This window comes from Benincasa hispida, chromosome 1 (assembly GCF_009727055.1).
Source record: "Benincasa hispida cultivar B227 chromosome 1, ASM972705v1, whole genome shotgun sequence".
Taxonomy (NCBI): Eukaryota; Viridiplantae; Streptophyta; class Magnoliopsida; order Cucurbitales; family Cucurbitaceae; genus Benincasa; species Benincasa hispida.
Window position 1 is genome coordinate 95,133,206 of NC_052349.1, and position 18,139 is coordinate 95,151,344.

Genomic DNA, 18,139 nt, shown 5'->3' on the forward strand with positions numbered 1-18,139 from the left:
ATGTGTGCGATGACCATGCGTCCTGTCACAAGTTTTCTTGCGTTCATGCCAAGTATAACAAGAACGCAAGTTTCTCGGGTGATCCAAAGTCGAACACGGGGACTTGTAGCATAAGGAATTCGGTGATGTGCATGCGACGGTTTAACTAAAAGAATGGAAGGGAGGTTGCTAACCCTACTCCTACTCCTATCTAACAGATAACCCAATGAGAATATGCATGAGAGGTAGAGATATGACAACTCTTGGCATGAAATAAATGAATGAGAAAATAGATAAAATGTGGAGATGATTTCATTGCAACCCTTAAGAGTGACTGCAAAGGAAACCTTAGTCAATGCAAGCCATGCAATCATGCTACACACATGTGAACCTAACTCTAGGATGTATGCGGTGTATCTGCGATATTGCCGAGAAGCCTATGCCTGCCTAGACCTCCATAACCAACTCACTAGCTCCCGCCACATGTGCGTGGTTGCCGCATAACCCTTATCCTACTTCCTGGACTCATGCAATATCCAATCTGTAGGGTTCTTACGTTGTGTGATAGAAAACAGAGCTTATCCCTAAGTTCCCCATTCTTGCCTATGTGTTCCAATCTGCTCTCTCGAGTCTTAGATTTATGTTTTAGACTTCTCTCCCAAGTATGCCTAAATGATGAATGAAGCGCTCATAGGACAAGGTAACCGCATCAACTCTGTTGACCTAAGATTGTTCCTATCTCTAGTGACCAATGCATACAACCGGGTAGTTGGTTGTTGCTGACTTTACTCATAGACAAGCAATGCGTTAGCCTATAGACAGGTGTTGTCGCCGCTTCACACTAAGCAAATAAGGTTACTCACACACTCATGCAATGCACACTTCTCGGTGGGTTGCTACATGCTTCATATCCCTAATCTACATGACTAAGTATGCGATACCCAAGAAATCCCACTAAGCGTTGTAATGAAAGTAAAGATGCTAAGTAAAGAAGATGGAGATTGAGTCAAAGGAGACAGAGAGATGCATTGAAAAAAAAATAAATTGCATTAATTCCTTAATCACTAAATGTCATACAATACAATATGAAAAAAGAAAGGGAAATGAAATGACCGGCTAGAAGCAAAGACTTGTTTCCAGCGGATGTGCGTCAAGGCTGCTGGTGATGCCATGGATGGGCGGAGGAGCTGACTCTCTCGAGATCTAGCTCCGGCCATCACTCGAAATGGATGAAGGAGGTGAAGAACTCTCAAGCGTCTTCTCACGCATTTTGTCTAGATCATGGGAAAATCCCCGGATAACTTGAATTTCTGCTCATCGGCTTCTATTTATAGAGCTTCGATCGTGACAACATTAATGGACTGCTCTGAGTCTGACATTCGGCGCGTTAGTCCTTTCTGAACCTCTGCCACTAATGGTGTGGTAGGTGAAATGTCAACATCATCTTTTGGTTTTTCTCGAGGTAGATGCGTTGATGCATTCATTCCACCAACCTTGCATTGCTCCCATTAGTATGCGTTGTCGCGTAGCCGTAATCATTCAATGACCGCATTTGCTTAATACCGCAACTCTACATGATGACCGCAATCGCTTAGGCGAGCGCAACTCCCATGCAATGGACGTATACGGCTGATTATTGCAACATCCATGCGTTGATCGATGCGTTTGCCTTTGCAATGGAGAGTTTCTTTGTATTCGATCATCTATGCGGTGGTCCGATTTTCGCGTTTGCATCCATTTCTTGTTTTAGCTACAAAAATAGAACATTGAACGTATAATAATGGGTTAGCTGAGATTCAACATGTTGATCGACACAAACTCATTTTCTCATGAATTCCTAGCACAATTGCCGCATATTTTGCTTAACAACCTTCATAATTCTAAGTAAAAGGCCTAAGATGACATGCATTTTTGCATGTCATCACTACATGATAGCACTGAGCGATCGTTTGGTCATGGAGCTAAGCGATCATGTAGATAAATGTTATGTGACGTGATGATGTTCTATACGATGAAGCTCAGTGATTGTTTAGCTGCGGCGGATACTAAACGATGACTTGAATGCGCTGGGTGATGGTGTTAAGCGATCACTTAGTACTATGCGATGGAGCTAAGCGATTGCACGGCGATGGAATTAAGCGATCGTCTAGTCCTATGCAATAGAGCTAAACGATCGTTTAAATTTCAGCAAAAATTATGTGATCATGTACTTCCTCTCAATCCAAGGCAATGACACTAGACTATTACCTCCAAGCATTACATGATCGCCCTTAGCAACACATTGAGGTTAGACCGAGAGCAGTCGGTTCAACCGATTTACTCCAGGTTTAATCCGGTTCAGCCTCAAATGGTTTTGGTTGGTCCGATTCAGGCTTTGTTGGTTCGGTTCAGACTCATCCAGCCCAGTTCAAGTTGTGTTGGGTTCAGTTTTGACTGGTTTGAGCAGTTCAAAGATAAATATGAAGCTGTTTGTAATAGTTAAGCATATGTTTGCTTGTATATGCCAAAACGAAAACCATAACAATTAGTATTTAATTGTTTATGCATGAGATGTATGTGATAATTAAATAATTCATGTATATGCATACATTATGCCATGTAGATTTAAAACCTCACCGTAGGAAGCATGTTACATGCATTGACAGTATGTTATAATTGTTATAATATATAGTATGCATGTTAGAGTTATGTTTAATATAATAGTTATATTAGATACATTTGTTGAATGTTGTGAATGTTAAGCATGTCTAAATTTTGTAAGTTGTTACAAAAATTGGTTAGACGTTTAAAATCCATAACAAAGAACAGATGCATGCTCACTTAGGTCAACAACTAATTTTAAACATTAAAATAGATTGTTACCTTATAAAATGTGGTTACAAACTCATATCGGTTCATAAAACCTGTATAAGGCTGGGGGTACTTAAGTTGACGGTTTATGGAACACCTCCTACCTAGGGATTATGACCGAATAATTTAGAGTTGTTAACTGATTTTATGAGCTTGCGTGAGCGATGTGAGGTAATAAAATGGCTAGATATTGTAGGTTAAATCCAATTATAAGAGTTATATTTGGATAAAACACTTAGACTTAGGTTGTATGAAATTAGCCGTCATGCCTAAGTAAATTACCCAAACATTTAGAACACTTTTGCGGGAGATTAATAATATATTTGATATATAGTTAATAGCTTTAACGTCCTCAAGAGTTCACACTGTGAGATCCATGCTCGGCTTCTGATTTTACCTCAACTGCTCCATACGGAAAGTGTTTGCATAGGTCAATAACAAGGTGAATGAGGGAAGTAGTTCATGGTAAGTGGGTGAAGGAAATGTGTCAACATTGTTCTATGGTCTCCTCCATTAGTTTGAACCGTGAGATTCCTATGCTACGTCTGCTGTCGTTTTTATGCGGCACTAGCTAGTCATTAATCGCGATGATCCCTACAGAGGGTTGTAACATAGGATTCAGAACAACCCAAGCTTCAGTAAAATGAATAGGGTCTTATAGTTCCATCTTGGATATTGTCTTCTATCACTGAGGCATATTCATACCGTTCTATAAGATCTGAAAATGGCGGGTCATACTTACGAGAATTACTAAGTTTTAGTAAAGATCTTAACCAAAAACGATAACCAAAAGAACTATTGGAATATAAGTTATTCTATATAATAGTATTTGGTCAAGAACTGCCTTGCTTCTATGAAGGAATTCTTGACTGCCCCATGGTAGCACTTGTTCTAAATCACTTTAGTATCATTGCAAATAAATAAATATTTATTGGGTACTTTATTAGTTTTGCTAAAATGGATTTAGATGCATATTTTAATAGAGTTTGTTTAAAATGTTTTAGCAATGTCGAACTCGATTATACAACTGCTTGCTTCTGACAAGTTTAACGGAGAGGGTTACTCGAATTGGAAATAGAATATCAATACAATATTAGTAGTAAATGATTTGAGGTTTATGTTAACAGAGGAGCGTCCTTCAGTTTCCAGTTCAACGGCGACCCGAAATGTTCGGGATGTCTATGATAGGTGGGTGAGGGCGAACGAAAAAGCCCAAGCCTATATCTTGGCAAGTATATCTGATGTACTCAACAAGAAACATGAGGTCATGCCCACATCTCGTGAAATCATGGCATCATTACAGGATATGTTCGGGCAACCGTCATCGTCTGTTAAACATGAAGCCATCAAATATGTGTATGTGACACGTATGAAGTATGGGACCAACGTAAGAGAATACGTTTTCGACATGATGGTCCATTTTAACATCCCGGAGGCTCATGGGGCTATGATAGACGAAACAAGTCAAGTGAGCATGATACTGGAATCTCTTCCTGAGAGCTATCTACCGTTCAGGACAAATGTTGTCATGAACAAAATCACTTATAACTTAACGACGTTGTTGAATGAATTACAAACTTATCAATCGATGATAAAACTCAAGGAAAAAGAAATAAATATTATTTCTAAACCAAAAAAGTTTTACAAAGTGTCCACGTCTGGTACGAAACCCGTTGATGATAAGAAAGTTGGTCCTTCTTCTTCTTCTAAGGATAAAACCATACAGATGAAAGAGAAAGGAAAAGGGAAAAAGAAAACTGCTGCGAAGAAAAACAAAAATAAAACTCCCAAGGGAAACTGTTTCCATTGTGGAGAGGTTGAACATTGGAAGCATAATTGCCCAAAATATCTAGCTGAAAAGAAAGCAGAAAAGACTAAACAAGGTAAATATGATTTACTAGTTGTTGAAACATATATAGTGGAAAACTCTCACCTTACCTGGATATTAGATTCAGGCACCGCTAATCATGCAATTTATCTTTGTTATGGATTTTAATGTCTAATCCAATTTTATAACAACTTATAAAATAATAGACATACTTTGCATCCATAATAATCATCAAAGGCATTCAAACTTTAATATAACACTTATATTAAACTTTAGAAGCTCTAAACATGCATACTATATATTATAACTCTTTATAACATATTTTCAATGTATGTAACATGCTTCCTATGGTGGGATTTAAATCTACATGGTATGCATTATGCACATGGGATTTTAAATCTATATGGCATACACTATGCACATACATGTTTAATTTAAATATAACATACATCACATGTATAAATATTTAAACACCACTTAGTTCCACTTTGGCATCCTAAGCAAGCAAAAATAACCAATTATTACAAATATAAATAAAAAAACATCGTTAATTTAAATCTAGATCACTTGACCCGATCGAACCAGACCTGAATTGCCCGAACTGGCTTTCCAAGGCTCCAAATGAGGCTAAACCAGACCAATTTTGAGTCGAACCGATCAATGGGCCACCGAACCAGTCAAATCAATTTCTGCCCACGAACCAACTCTGTCACACGTGCCTTTCTGGGCTGGGATGAACAGCGTCATGATGCTTCATCCCAACATTGCAACACTTTAGGCTCCAAGATGAACAACGTTGTGATGCTCTATGAACAGCGTCACGACGTCATGAGAGCAGTAGCTGAACTTCTAGTTTTTGCAGCTGACCATGCTTGCTTCCATCTTCGATTACAACCTAATTTTAACTCTATTGACTCCAATCAAATTATAGACACTAGATCACACATATAAGCTCATCAATCAAGAGCCAATCACAAATTAAACTTCATAATCAAAGAGAAATCTAATGGTAAAGTTGAATTTCAATCATATTAGTCAACAAAACATGCATCCATAGAAATTCACCCACCAAACTCAAATTAACATTAATTGAGTGCTTAAATCATGCTTTGATACCAATTGATGGAATGAACATGCAAACAGTGGAAGCAATCATAACCAATAAGCACTCTAGTTACATTTAATTTGAGTTTCAAAGCATGTATGAAACCAGTTTTCAGAAAAGAGAGTTTCAAGAACTTATACCTTTGATGAACCTCTTCAATCCTTGCTCCTTTCCACGAATTCGGCCTTCAAATCAATAGTAGAACACCAAGAGAGTTTTCTTTACTATTCTTTAACTTGGATTTGAGTGATGGAAACTATAATTGAGGTCAATTAGGTGAAGGGAAGAAGAGGGTTTGAGAGAGAGAGTAGAATTTCAGAAATACCAGTGGCATCATCTTCTTCAATCCCAAAATTGAAGTATTTATGTATCTAATACATGCAAACACTGAGTTATAATGTTGATTGACACTTTAAGGAGAACCATGGAAGTGGGCTAGGTGTTGGTTTTGAGATTAATCCACTTTAATTGGAAGAATGTCGATTTTTCCACTAACAATTATTTCCACTTTTAATTAATTCCAAATTAATTAAAATTTTGAATTTAAAATCTGATAAAATCAATTTAATATAATTAAACATAATTAATTAATAATTTAATACCAAATATTAAATTAACCAAACACCTAATTCATACATGAATCTTGTTAATGTAATAAATATTTAAATCATCATTTAAATATTTTTAACTCTCCAATTACATTTAATTTCAACAAAATTAAACATTTATATCGAATATAATTATCCAAACCCTAAATTGAATTTGAACATTTCAAATTCAAACCCTAAATTAAAATTTGAACACTTCAAACTGAAACCCTAAATTGAATTTGAAAATTTCAAATTCACTCAATATATTAATCCAAGGTGTCAAGTTTTACGAGCTAATAGACGGACTTATGGGCCTACAAATCATGAGCTCCAACGATTTGAGATTAATTGGCTAAACTCTTTAAATCGAATTAATCGATATGCATTAACTACCAAGACACACCACTATAGCTCGATAGTTGCACTCTTCTCACTGTAGATATATTTCTGTCCACTTAATTTAAACATAATCAGTAAATCGACCCTTCACAAGTTGTTTGTAATATCGACTGGATCAAATATTATTTTACCCCCGAAATTATATCTTGCTCCTTAAGTTCCATTGATCCTCTAATGAACAATTAGTTTGTGATCCAATCACTAAACCGAGTCCCTCTAGGGCCAATGAGAGGGTGTGACCCCTTGTTCAAGACCTGGATTCAGTACTTAAGTGAACAACCTTTTTACTATCCCTAAATCGGATAGGTGTGAATTCTGTCTTGCACCCTATGTCCCCAACTATCTATCCGGTCTTACCCTTGAAATGGGAGGCTTATTGAGTCGACGCTGTTGAGCCAACCTTCACGCATGAAAATCTAAGGACAATCCCGAATAAACAAAAGTTCATAGCTAACTCAGGATTAAGGTCAAGTTAAAGAAACTCTAATGAGAGAACCTTGAGCGAAAGTGGATCGACCAAATTCCATAATTTATTGAATTCAAAGTTTTACAGTAAACAAGCAATAGATATCATTTAAATCTAAATTACAACATGCTTTAAAAGAAAAGGGTTTCAAGAAACCTCACCTTTGAAGACCTTTTCTTCACGATTTCCCTCGAACAGATCACGAACTTCTTGAAAACCTTCTTCAAGATAAACCTCAAACCAAAATTGGACACTACTACTATGGATACCTTGGTATTCTCGGGGTTAGAACCCATGAGTGGTGGGTGATGACGGGAAATTGAAAGTCAATTTTACTCAACAACTAACTTCCCTTGGATGCGTTATGCGAAGCATGTTTCTAAGATAGGCGTTGATAGTCATGCGTCGATGGTCATGCATTGGAATGAAAATTGCCTTAACGAATGTATGCGATGACCATGTGTCCTGCCACAAGTTTTCTTGCATTCATGCCAAGTATAACATGAACGCAAATTTCTCGGGTAATCCGAGGTCGAACACAGGAACTTATAACTATATGTTTGCGGTGATTGTGCATGCAACTATTGAATAAAATAATGGAGGGGATGTTGTTATGTTAATTCTACTCCTACTTCTATCTATCAAACAAACTTAAGAGATGCGACAAACTTTGACATGAAATAAATGTGTGGGAAAATAGATAAAATGCGGAGATGTTTCCATTGCAAAACTTAAGAGTGATCGCAAGGGCAACTCTAGTCAACGCAAACTAATACGATCATGCAACACTCATACAATAGTAAACCACCTCTCGGTATGAATGTTACAGCTTCTAATGCTAGAACGCATGCGATGTATGTGCAGAGGTGTCCATAGGCCTACACATAAGCCTCTAATTCTTGTCTATGCAATGATACACAAACAAAGCGACCACATATCATCATTCCTATTCCTAGGGTGCACGTGATGCAGTGTTGACAAATAGAGCTTATCTCTAAGTCCCTATCTCTTGCTTATGTCGATCTAATCTCGCCCTCCCAAGTCTAGATTCTAACCTAGCTCTCTTGAGTCATTTGGTACTTTCTTTAGACTCTCTCTCGAGTAGCTCTAAAGGGGTGTTGAGCATAAAATAAGACAAGACAAATGCATGAACTTGGTTGACTCAAGATTGTTACTATCCCTAGTGAACAACGCATACCCTGCTTAATGCGTCCAATCACTTACCCTCCCGGGCAGTTGATTATTGCTGACTTCACTCATAGACAAGCAATATGTTAGCCTATAGACAGGCGTTGCAGCAGCTTACACTAAGCAAATAAAGTTACTCACACATTCGCACAACGCACACCTCTCGGTGGGTTGCTACATGCTTCATATTCCTAATCCACATGACTAAGTATGCAATACCCAAGTAATCCCTCTAAATGTTGCAATGAAAGTAATGATGCTAAACAAGAAGATGGAGATGGAGGCGAAGGAATAGAGAAATGCATTGAAAACAATTGTATTAATCCCTTAATTCAAAATGTCATATAATACAATATAGAAAAAGAAAGGAAAAAGAAATGACCGGCTGGAAGCAAAGATTTGCTTCCAGCGGATGTGCGTCAAGGCTGCTGGTGGTGCCATGGATGGGTGGAGGAGCTAACTCTCTCGATATCTAACTCCGGTTGAAGGCTCCGGTCGTCACTCGGAATGGATGAAGGAGGTGAAGTACTACCAGCCATCTTCTTACGCGTTTGTTTGGATCGCGGGGAAAATCCCCGATTGAGGAATAATCTCCGGATGATTGCATTTTAGCTCATCGACCTCTATTTATAGAGCTTGGGTCCCCGACAGCATTAATTGGACTGCTCTGAGTCTGACATTCGACGCGTTCGTCCTTTCTGAACCTCTGCCACTAACAGCATGGTAGGTGAAATGTCAACATCATCTTTGGATTTTCTCAAGGTAGATGCGTTGATGCATTCATTCCACCTACCTTGCGTTGATCCCATTAGAATGCGTTGTCGCGTAGCCACAATCATTCAATGGTCGCATTCTCTTAACACCGTAACTCTACATGATGACCGCAATCGCTTGACGAGCGCAACTCTCATGCAATGGATGCATACGGCTGATTACCACAACATCCATGCGTTGATCGATGCGTTTGCCTTGCGATGGAGTGTTTCTCCGCATGCGGTTGTTTATGCGATGGTTCGATTTTCGCATTTGCGTTCATTTCCTGCATTGGCAACAAAAATAGAACGTTGAACGCATAATTAACACAAAATAACAGGTTAGCTGAGATTCAATATGCTGATCGACGCAAGCTCATATTCTTGTGAATTCCTATCATGATCGACGCATATTCTGCCTAACAACCTTCATAATTCTAAGTAAAAGAATTATAACTCTTAAAAATAAAAAAGAAACTCACAGAACACTTTTGTATAACTCTCAATTGTTCAACAACCTTAGTCCAAGAAGAAGAAAAACAAATTTTCTTTTCTACTTGCCATAAAAATAACCACCCCCGTGGGTGGAGAGAAAAGATTGGGAAGGGAGTTGTAACTCCCTTCCTTATTATCAAAATAATAATAATAATATAAATATAAATATGATAACTAACTTATCATATTATATATGTATTATATTATATGTTAGATCAAATATAACATATAACTCATAGTTTTAATATTGTATCACATACAATATGAACTATAGTTTTGTTTCTCTATTATGTCACATTTAATATAAATCATATTTATATTAAAATTAACAACTATGAATCCAATTCATAGAAAATATAATTGAATCTCATTCAAATATTTATTTCCTCCCATTAAACTATAATGTATCAAATACATTATGACAATTATATCTCATATAATTGAAGCAACTTAATTATATCATATGTAATTAAATCCTTCTATTAATTTGAACAGTTAAAATTAATCCAAAAACTTATTTTCAACTAAATCTTATTAAGCTACCAAGGGGACTTCATGGACCTGTAACTTAAAGTTCCAACAGTACATGAATAATTAATTAAACTTTGTCAGGCACACCATTAAAGACCGACAACTGCACTCTTCGCACTACAAATATATTTTTGTGTCCATTGGATATAACCATTCAACAGTACGATGACCTTTCATAATTTGCTCGTAAGTACAACTGAGCCAAATTACCATTTTTCCCCTGACGTTACATCTAACTCCTTAAGTACCACTGATCCCTCTAATGAACAATATATCATAGTCCTACTATGACTAAACCCCTTTCCGGCTAGGAGAGGGTGTGGCACCACATTGTTCAAGACCCGGAATCAACCCTTAAGGGAGCAATTTATCTACTTACCATTGTCTCAGAGAAGGAGTGAATTCCATCTTTTGTAGTTGTGTTCCCAGCTTCCCAATTAGACGAATCTCCAAAATGGTAGGCTTGTTGAGTCGACGATCTGGCCACTGTCACCCATACAAATCAAAGGACCGCCCTCATAGTTAGGAGTTCACAACTCACTCAGGATTCAGGTCATGTTACTTATGGTCATCCTGGTGAAATGTAAGTCTCTATTATGAACGACGTTATATAATGAGACTAAACATTTTGTGGTCTGGTCTTATATAAATTCCTTTATATAGAATATCTCCGCTCGCATGTCTATACATGAATGATCAGGATCAGATCATTTTTAGCACTTTACAACAATTATAATACCTACAAAGCGGGTCATACTCATAGTGTCACCAGGATAAGGTACCTAGTCTTATCCATCTACTATAGACCATTTAGGTTATCCCTTAAACATGATCCATCTATATGTCTCCACATACATGTTTAAATTACAAATGTAACCTTGGATGTTAAGTTTATTGGTTTGTGGTTAATGCAACTAAAATATCATATATTTTATAGACAATGAATAAAATATAAATTATTTTATTAAATACATAATGAGTTTGTTCGATAATGCTTACAAACTATAGGACCTTACGAGATTTAGGGCATCAACCTCAACACGAATTACCTAAGTCATCAATTTGAAACAGCCAGTCTTAAATAGTAAACAACATTATAAAGTAAGAGTGACTTATTTTTTGGTTCGATCGTATGCGAATTCATTGCATAGGATGCCTCTGCTCCTCATGTCACTACATAAACGAATCAGGATCACTTAATTTGTAGCACTTTACAACAAATTGTAACAACTACATAGTGGGTCGTATCCTCTAGTGTTACCAGAATAAGGTACCCAACCTTATTCATATACTATAAACTGTTTTGACTATTAACTCGAACTTGATTCATCTTTATGTCTCCACATAATGTTTAAGTATTTATGTAATAACCATGGATCTTAGTTTATTGGATTTAGTCTTTACAAATACAATTTACATATTGAACAACAGTTTTATTGAATAAATATCAATAGCATCTTTATTGGTAATAGAATATATTTAGTATTACAAATTGCAAGTTGTAGGACATACAACCCAACATGGTGAAGAATCACCATTCTTCAAATTATGTTTGTTATCTTCTCCATACTGGTGATAAAAACTTGGAAGCGCATAATGCATGTCTTAGGTTATGCGTTTGTTCTCATGTATCGGTGGTCATGCGTTGAAGTGGAAAGTATGCGTTAATCTCGTATGCAATGACCATGTATTCCTATCACAAGTTTTCTTGCACTCTCGCCAAGTATAACGAGATCGCGAGTTTCTCGGGTGATTTGAGGTCGAACTTAGGGACTTGTAGCTAAATGTCATGAAGTAATATGTTTGTGGCAAAGAATAAAAGAATGTTAAGGGTTATTGGCTATGTGCTACTCCTACTCCTAACTAACAGATTAAGCAATGGAAGTATGACTGTACGAGATAGAGACACGACAACTGTTAATGCGTAGTAAAATGCATGGAAAAATAGATAAAATGGTGAGGATGTCTTCACCGCAACACTAAGCTTGACTGCAAGGGTAACCCCAGCCAACGCAAGCTATGCGATCATGCTATACACACTTGACGAAGATGCATGTGATGTATCTGCGATAGTGTTGAGAGGCCTTATTTCTAAGTCTCTATTCCTACTCACGTGCTTTCACACATAAACAAGATGACTGCATACCACCTTATCCAACTTCTGGACTCATGCGATGTGACCGCATACTTTCATATCCTATCCATAGGGTGTATACGTTGTGCAATATCAAACGTAGCTTATTCCTAAGTCTCCATTCTTGCTTATGCGATTCTAATCTGACTTTCTCAAGCCTAGATTCTAACCTAGCTCTCTCAAGTCTAGGTTCTTTCTTTAGATTCTCTCTCGAGTAGCTCTAAAGAGGTGATGGACGCATACAAAAGACAAGATAATCACATAAAACATGGTTGACGTAAGATTATTCCTATCTCTAGTGAACAATTGCTTACATTGCTTAATGAGATCAACTACTTACCCCCCCGGGTAGTTGGTTGCTGCTGATTCTATTCATAGACAAGCATTGCGTCCGTTTATAGACAAGCATTGCTACAGCTTCATACTAAGCAAATAGGATTTTCTCACAACACTCGCGCAACGCACACCTCTCAGTGGTTTGCTATATGCTTCATATGTTGATGACATGTAGAAATGCATGTCAACTTAGGTCTTTTACTTAGAATTATGAGGGTTGTTAAGCAGAATATGCGACAATTATGTTAGGAATTCACGAGAAATTGAGCTTGTGGTGTTCAGCATTAAGAATCTCAACTAAGCTAATATTATGCGTTATTATGCGTTCAATGTTCTATTTTTGTAGCTAAAGCAAGAAGTGGATGCAAATGGGAAACTGGACCACCGCATAGACGACCGCATGCGGAGAAACTCTCCATCGCAAAGGCGAACGAGTTCGATCAACGCACGGACGTTGCGGTAATCAGTCGCATGCGTCCATCGCATGGGAGATGCGGTCGTCAAGAAATTGCGGTCATCGTGTAGAGTTGCGGTATTAAGTGAATGCGGTCACTACATCATTGCGGCTACACGATAATGCATGGTAAAAGGATCAACGCAAGGTTGGTGGAATGAATGCATCAACGCATCTACCTCGAGAAAATCAAAATATAATGTTGACATTTCACCTACCACGCCATTGGTAGCAGAGGTTTAGAAAGGACTAAACGCGCCGAATGTTAGAATCAGAGAAGTCCATTAATGTTGTCGATGATCCAGGCTCTATATAAAGAAGCCGATGAGCAGAATTCCAACTTGTTTGGGGATTACCTAACCCAGGGTTTTCCCTGCGACCTAGATAAATGCGTGAGAAGACGCTTGAGAGTTCTTCACCTCCTTCATCCACCATCTCCATCTTCTTTGCTTAGCATTTTTAACTTCATTGCATTATTTAGTGAGATTGCTAAAGTATCGCATACTTAGTCATGTGGATTAGGGATATGAAGCATGTAGCAAACCACCGAGAGTTATGCATTGCGTGAGTGTGTGAGTAAACCTTATTCGCTTAGTGTGAAGCTATAGCAACGCCTATCTATAGGCTAACACAATGCTTGTCTATGAGTAAAGTCAGCAACAACCAACTACCCGGGAGGGTAAGTGATTGGTCGCTTTAAGCAATGTATGTATTGTTCACTAGAGATAGGAATAATCCTATGTCAGCAAAGTTCATGTGATTACCTTGTCTATGAGCGCATCATTCATCATTTAGGCATACTTGAGAGAGTAGTCTAAAACCCAAATCTAAGACTCGAGAGAGCGGATTGGAATGCATAAGAAAGAATGGGAAACTTAGGGATAAGCTCCATTTGCTATCACACAGCGTATGCACCCTACGGATAGGATATTGCATACGTCTAGGAAGTAGGCTATGGTGGTTGTATTCAGTCATCTCGACACTTATGCATACCCACCGCATACGTCCTAGAGTTAGGCTAAAGTGTGTGTAGCATGATTGCATGGCTTGCGCTGACTAAGGTTGCCCTTGTGGTCACTTTTAAGTATTGCAATGAAAACATCTTATTTTATCCATTTTTCCTATTCATTTATTTCATGTCAAGAGTTGTCGTGTCTCTACCTCTCATGCATATTCTCATTGCGTTGTCTGTTAGCTAGGAGAAGGAGTAGTGTTAGCTTAGAAACCTTCCCATCCATTCTTTTATTCAACCGCCGCATGCACATTACCGCATGCATTTTGCTACAAGTCCCTGAGTTCGACCTCGGATCACACGAGAAACTTGCATTCGTGTTATACTTGGCGTGAGTGCAAGAAAACTTGTGACAGGACGCATGGTCATTGCATACATTCATTAACGCGTAGTCATTTCAACGTATGACCATCGACGCATGACTATCAATGCATACCTTAAGAACATGCATCGCATATTGCGTCCAAGGGATTTTAGTTGACGAGTAATTGACATATAATTTCCCGTCATCATATGTCTATGCCGCATGATTAAGTATGTGATACTCTAGCAGTCTTACTTAGTGATGCAATGAAAGTAAAGGATGCTAAGTAAATGAAGATGGGGATGAAATCGAAGGAAAATATAGAAATGCATTGATCACAAAATGTATTAATCTCTTAAGCCACAATAGGAGAGAAATGGAGGGCCAGATGGAAGCAATATCTTGCTTCCATCAGATGTGTGTCAAGGCTGTCGGTGGTGCCGTGGATGAGCGATGGAGTGGACTCTCTTGAGATCTAACTCCGGCTAAGGCTCCAATCGTCACTCGGAATGGTTGAGGGGATGAAGAACTCTCAAGACTATCTTCTCTCGCTTTGGTCTGGATCACAAGGATCCACCTAAAGGTAGCCTTCAGGCAGAGGACCTTGGATGATCTGAAGTTGTGTTCTAAGGCTTCTATTTATAGAGCTTGATCGCCGACAGCATTTATGGACCTGCTCTGAATTTGACACTCGTGGCGCGATGGTTCTTTTCTGAATCTCTGCTACTCGCGGCGTGGTAGGTGAAATGTCAACATCATCTTTTTTATGATCTCAGTGTATGCGTTCATGCTGCATTCCACCAACCTTGCGATCGCCCTTCTATTATGGTTATTCTGTAGCCGTAATCTCCCTGCGATGACCGCATTCGCTCGATAACCGCAACACCCATACGACTGATGCATGCGATCACCGCATGCGATCTTCTTCGCGATAGCCTGGCTTCTGCACATGCGATCGATTCCTGCATTTGATACAAAAATAAACGCATAATAATGCATAAAATTGGGTTAACCGAGATTCCGCGCATGCGATCGATTCATTTGATTTGATCCTGTCAATATTGGTTTTACATGTCACCATTAGACCTTGTTTGTATTTGTGGCTATATTATGGCATGTACTTTTTTTATTGATTTTTTTGTTTCATATTGATTCTGCTTATATTTGTTCGCAGGTGTTGTATTTGTGCGTAATGTGTTTTAATAGAGGCTGTTTTTTACTTCATACAATATTTACTTATTTATTTATTGTATAATTTAACGACTTCACGTAATTAATTGCTTCAATTGACTTTTTCTATTAAATCTTTCTTTATTTTCAGTTATTTTGAATCATTAGATTATATTTTGATTCTTTTATTTACGGCATATTTGATTTTTTGGATTAAATTCTGCATCATTCTATTATCGTCGATATATCTTTTCAAAATAAATTATCATATATTTCAATTTATTATTTTATGTTTAGACAATTTTTACCCTCGTAATTACCTGTTCTAAGGTGTCCTAAATTTTGGGTTTCTGCCTAGTATTACTATTTAGGCCCAAATGCTCTGGAATTTTGCTTAATGAAATATATTTTCAGATCTACACATTATTAAATTAAGAGTCTCTTCGATACACAATCTAAAAACATAAACTTAACTAATTCAATGAAAACAAAATTTTATTTTAGATTTTCAAATTCTTATTTAGTAATAGATTCATAAATTAAATTCTAATATACATTAAATTTAAAAACATGTTTGATAATATATTTATAAATTATAAAACTAATTATATTTACACACTATATATTAAATTGATATAAACTATTACTAATTAATTTATGAATTTGTTTTATGTTAAAAACATTGTAAAATTATTATTCCATAATATCATATGATTTTATAACATCTTATATAATACACATTTTAATATAATAAAAAAAATTAAATTTATACAACGAAATATAATATTTGTTAATAATTAATTTTTATCTTTTTCAATATTATTCTACCTTTTAAATTTTCAAATTCAAAATCTGAATATATTGAAAATATAAAATTCAAATTCGGCACGATTTAGATAATAGCATTACAAAAGTTGTTTTTCGAAAATATGATCCAAATTACCTATCAAAATACATATTAACTGAAGTAGATGAATCTGGGAACATAAGATAATGAAAACATTTGAATAACCTATCAAACAACAAACGTACATTCGAATTTAAAAGTATAAAACAGAATTCGAGTTAGTTGTCAAAACCGACCGATCGAATAATTTTATGAAGTGGGATAGTTTTAAAGGGAGAGTTGGGAACTGAAGGAAGGGGATGTGATTTTCATTTCTATTGTGGTGGAAGCATCTTCCAAGAACCAAAACTCCTTTGCTGTCCGTCAAAGAATCTTAGGGTTGATTTTACACTCCATTTCTATGAAAATAATATAATCAATTTCATTATTATTATGTTAATATAATAATATTTTAAAATAATAGAAGTGAGGAATATGCTGTATACGGCTTAATTTGGATAAATACAATTTTGAAATAAATTGTAGCTAATAATAATTCCAGTTTTATTTTTTTTTTAATTTTTTATAGAAATAAAAACTATATAAATTTGGTAACCATCTTTTATTTTGTACTTTTAAAAAACAAAAAAACTCTACACGTTTTTGGTAACTATTTTTTGTTTCATTCTATCTTTTAAAACTTAAAAGGATGTTTTCTAAACAATAAAAAATAAAGAACTAATTAGACACATCCGTTTTTTTAAAAATATATATAAAGTGAATTTTTACCAAATGTACATGTTGATGCCAAAATTCGGATATAAGTAAATGCATGTGACAACAACGATAAATTTGTAATTTTGGAGAATAACATGACCTATAAGATGAAAAAATATGTACACTGATGCGTTGTTGCCGTAGGCTCCAATACATAAGTCGGGAAATTTATTTGTGTAACACGTAGAAAGTTTAAGTATTACAATGAACTTACTTTCCCCTTGAGCTACTATGATGTATTTATAGGTGTAGTTGACCTAGATCATTCTCCTTAGGATTTTAGAGTTCATTGAGATTATCCTTTGACTCGCTAAGTTGGGGTGTCTAAGGGGGTGTATCCCAATGGTTTAAAAAAACAAGTCAATTTTTTAGAACTAAAAGATGTAGCTTTCAAAAAGTTGTTATTATTTTTAGAATTTGTCTAAAAATTCAGCTATTGTGCTTGAGAAATATGAAGATCATGACAAGAAATGTTAATGATGCTGCTTAATTTATAAAAACAAAAACAAAAAGCTAAGGTCCCGTTTAGTAACTACTTTATTTTTGTTTTTGTTTTTTAAAATTAAACCTATATCATCAACATTTCTTAACATGATTTGCATATTTCTTAAGTATAATAGTTAAATTATTAACCAAATTCTAAAAACAAAAACAATTTTTTGAAAGTTACTTTTTTAGTTCTAAAAAATTGGTTTGGTTTTTTAAAGAATTGGTAAAATTAAGATAACAAAGAAAGAAATTTGGAGGTGGACGTGGTGTTCATAGACTTAATTTTAAAAAAAAGAAATAAAATATTTATTAAACGAAAGCTAAATGATTATCAAATGAGATATTAGATATTATAATTTTAAAAGCGCAGAAGTTAAATAGATACAAACTTGAAAGTGAATAAACCTAAATTTACAATTTAATAAAAAATTTAAGTCATTTAAAAAAAATAAAA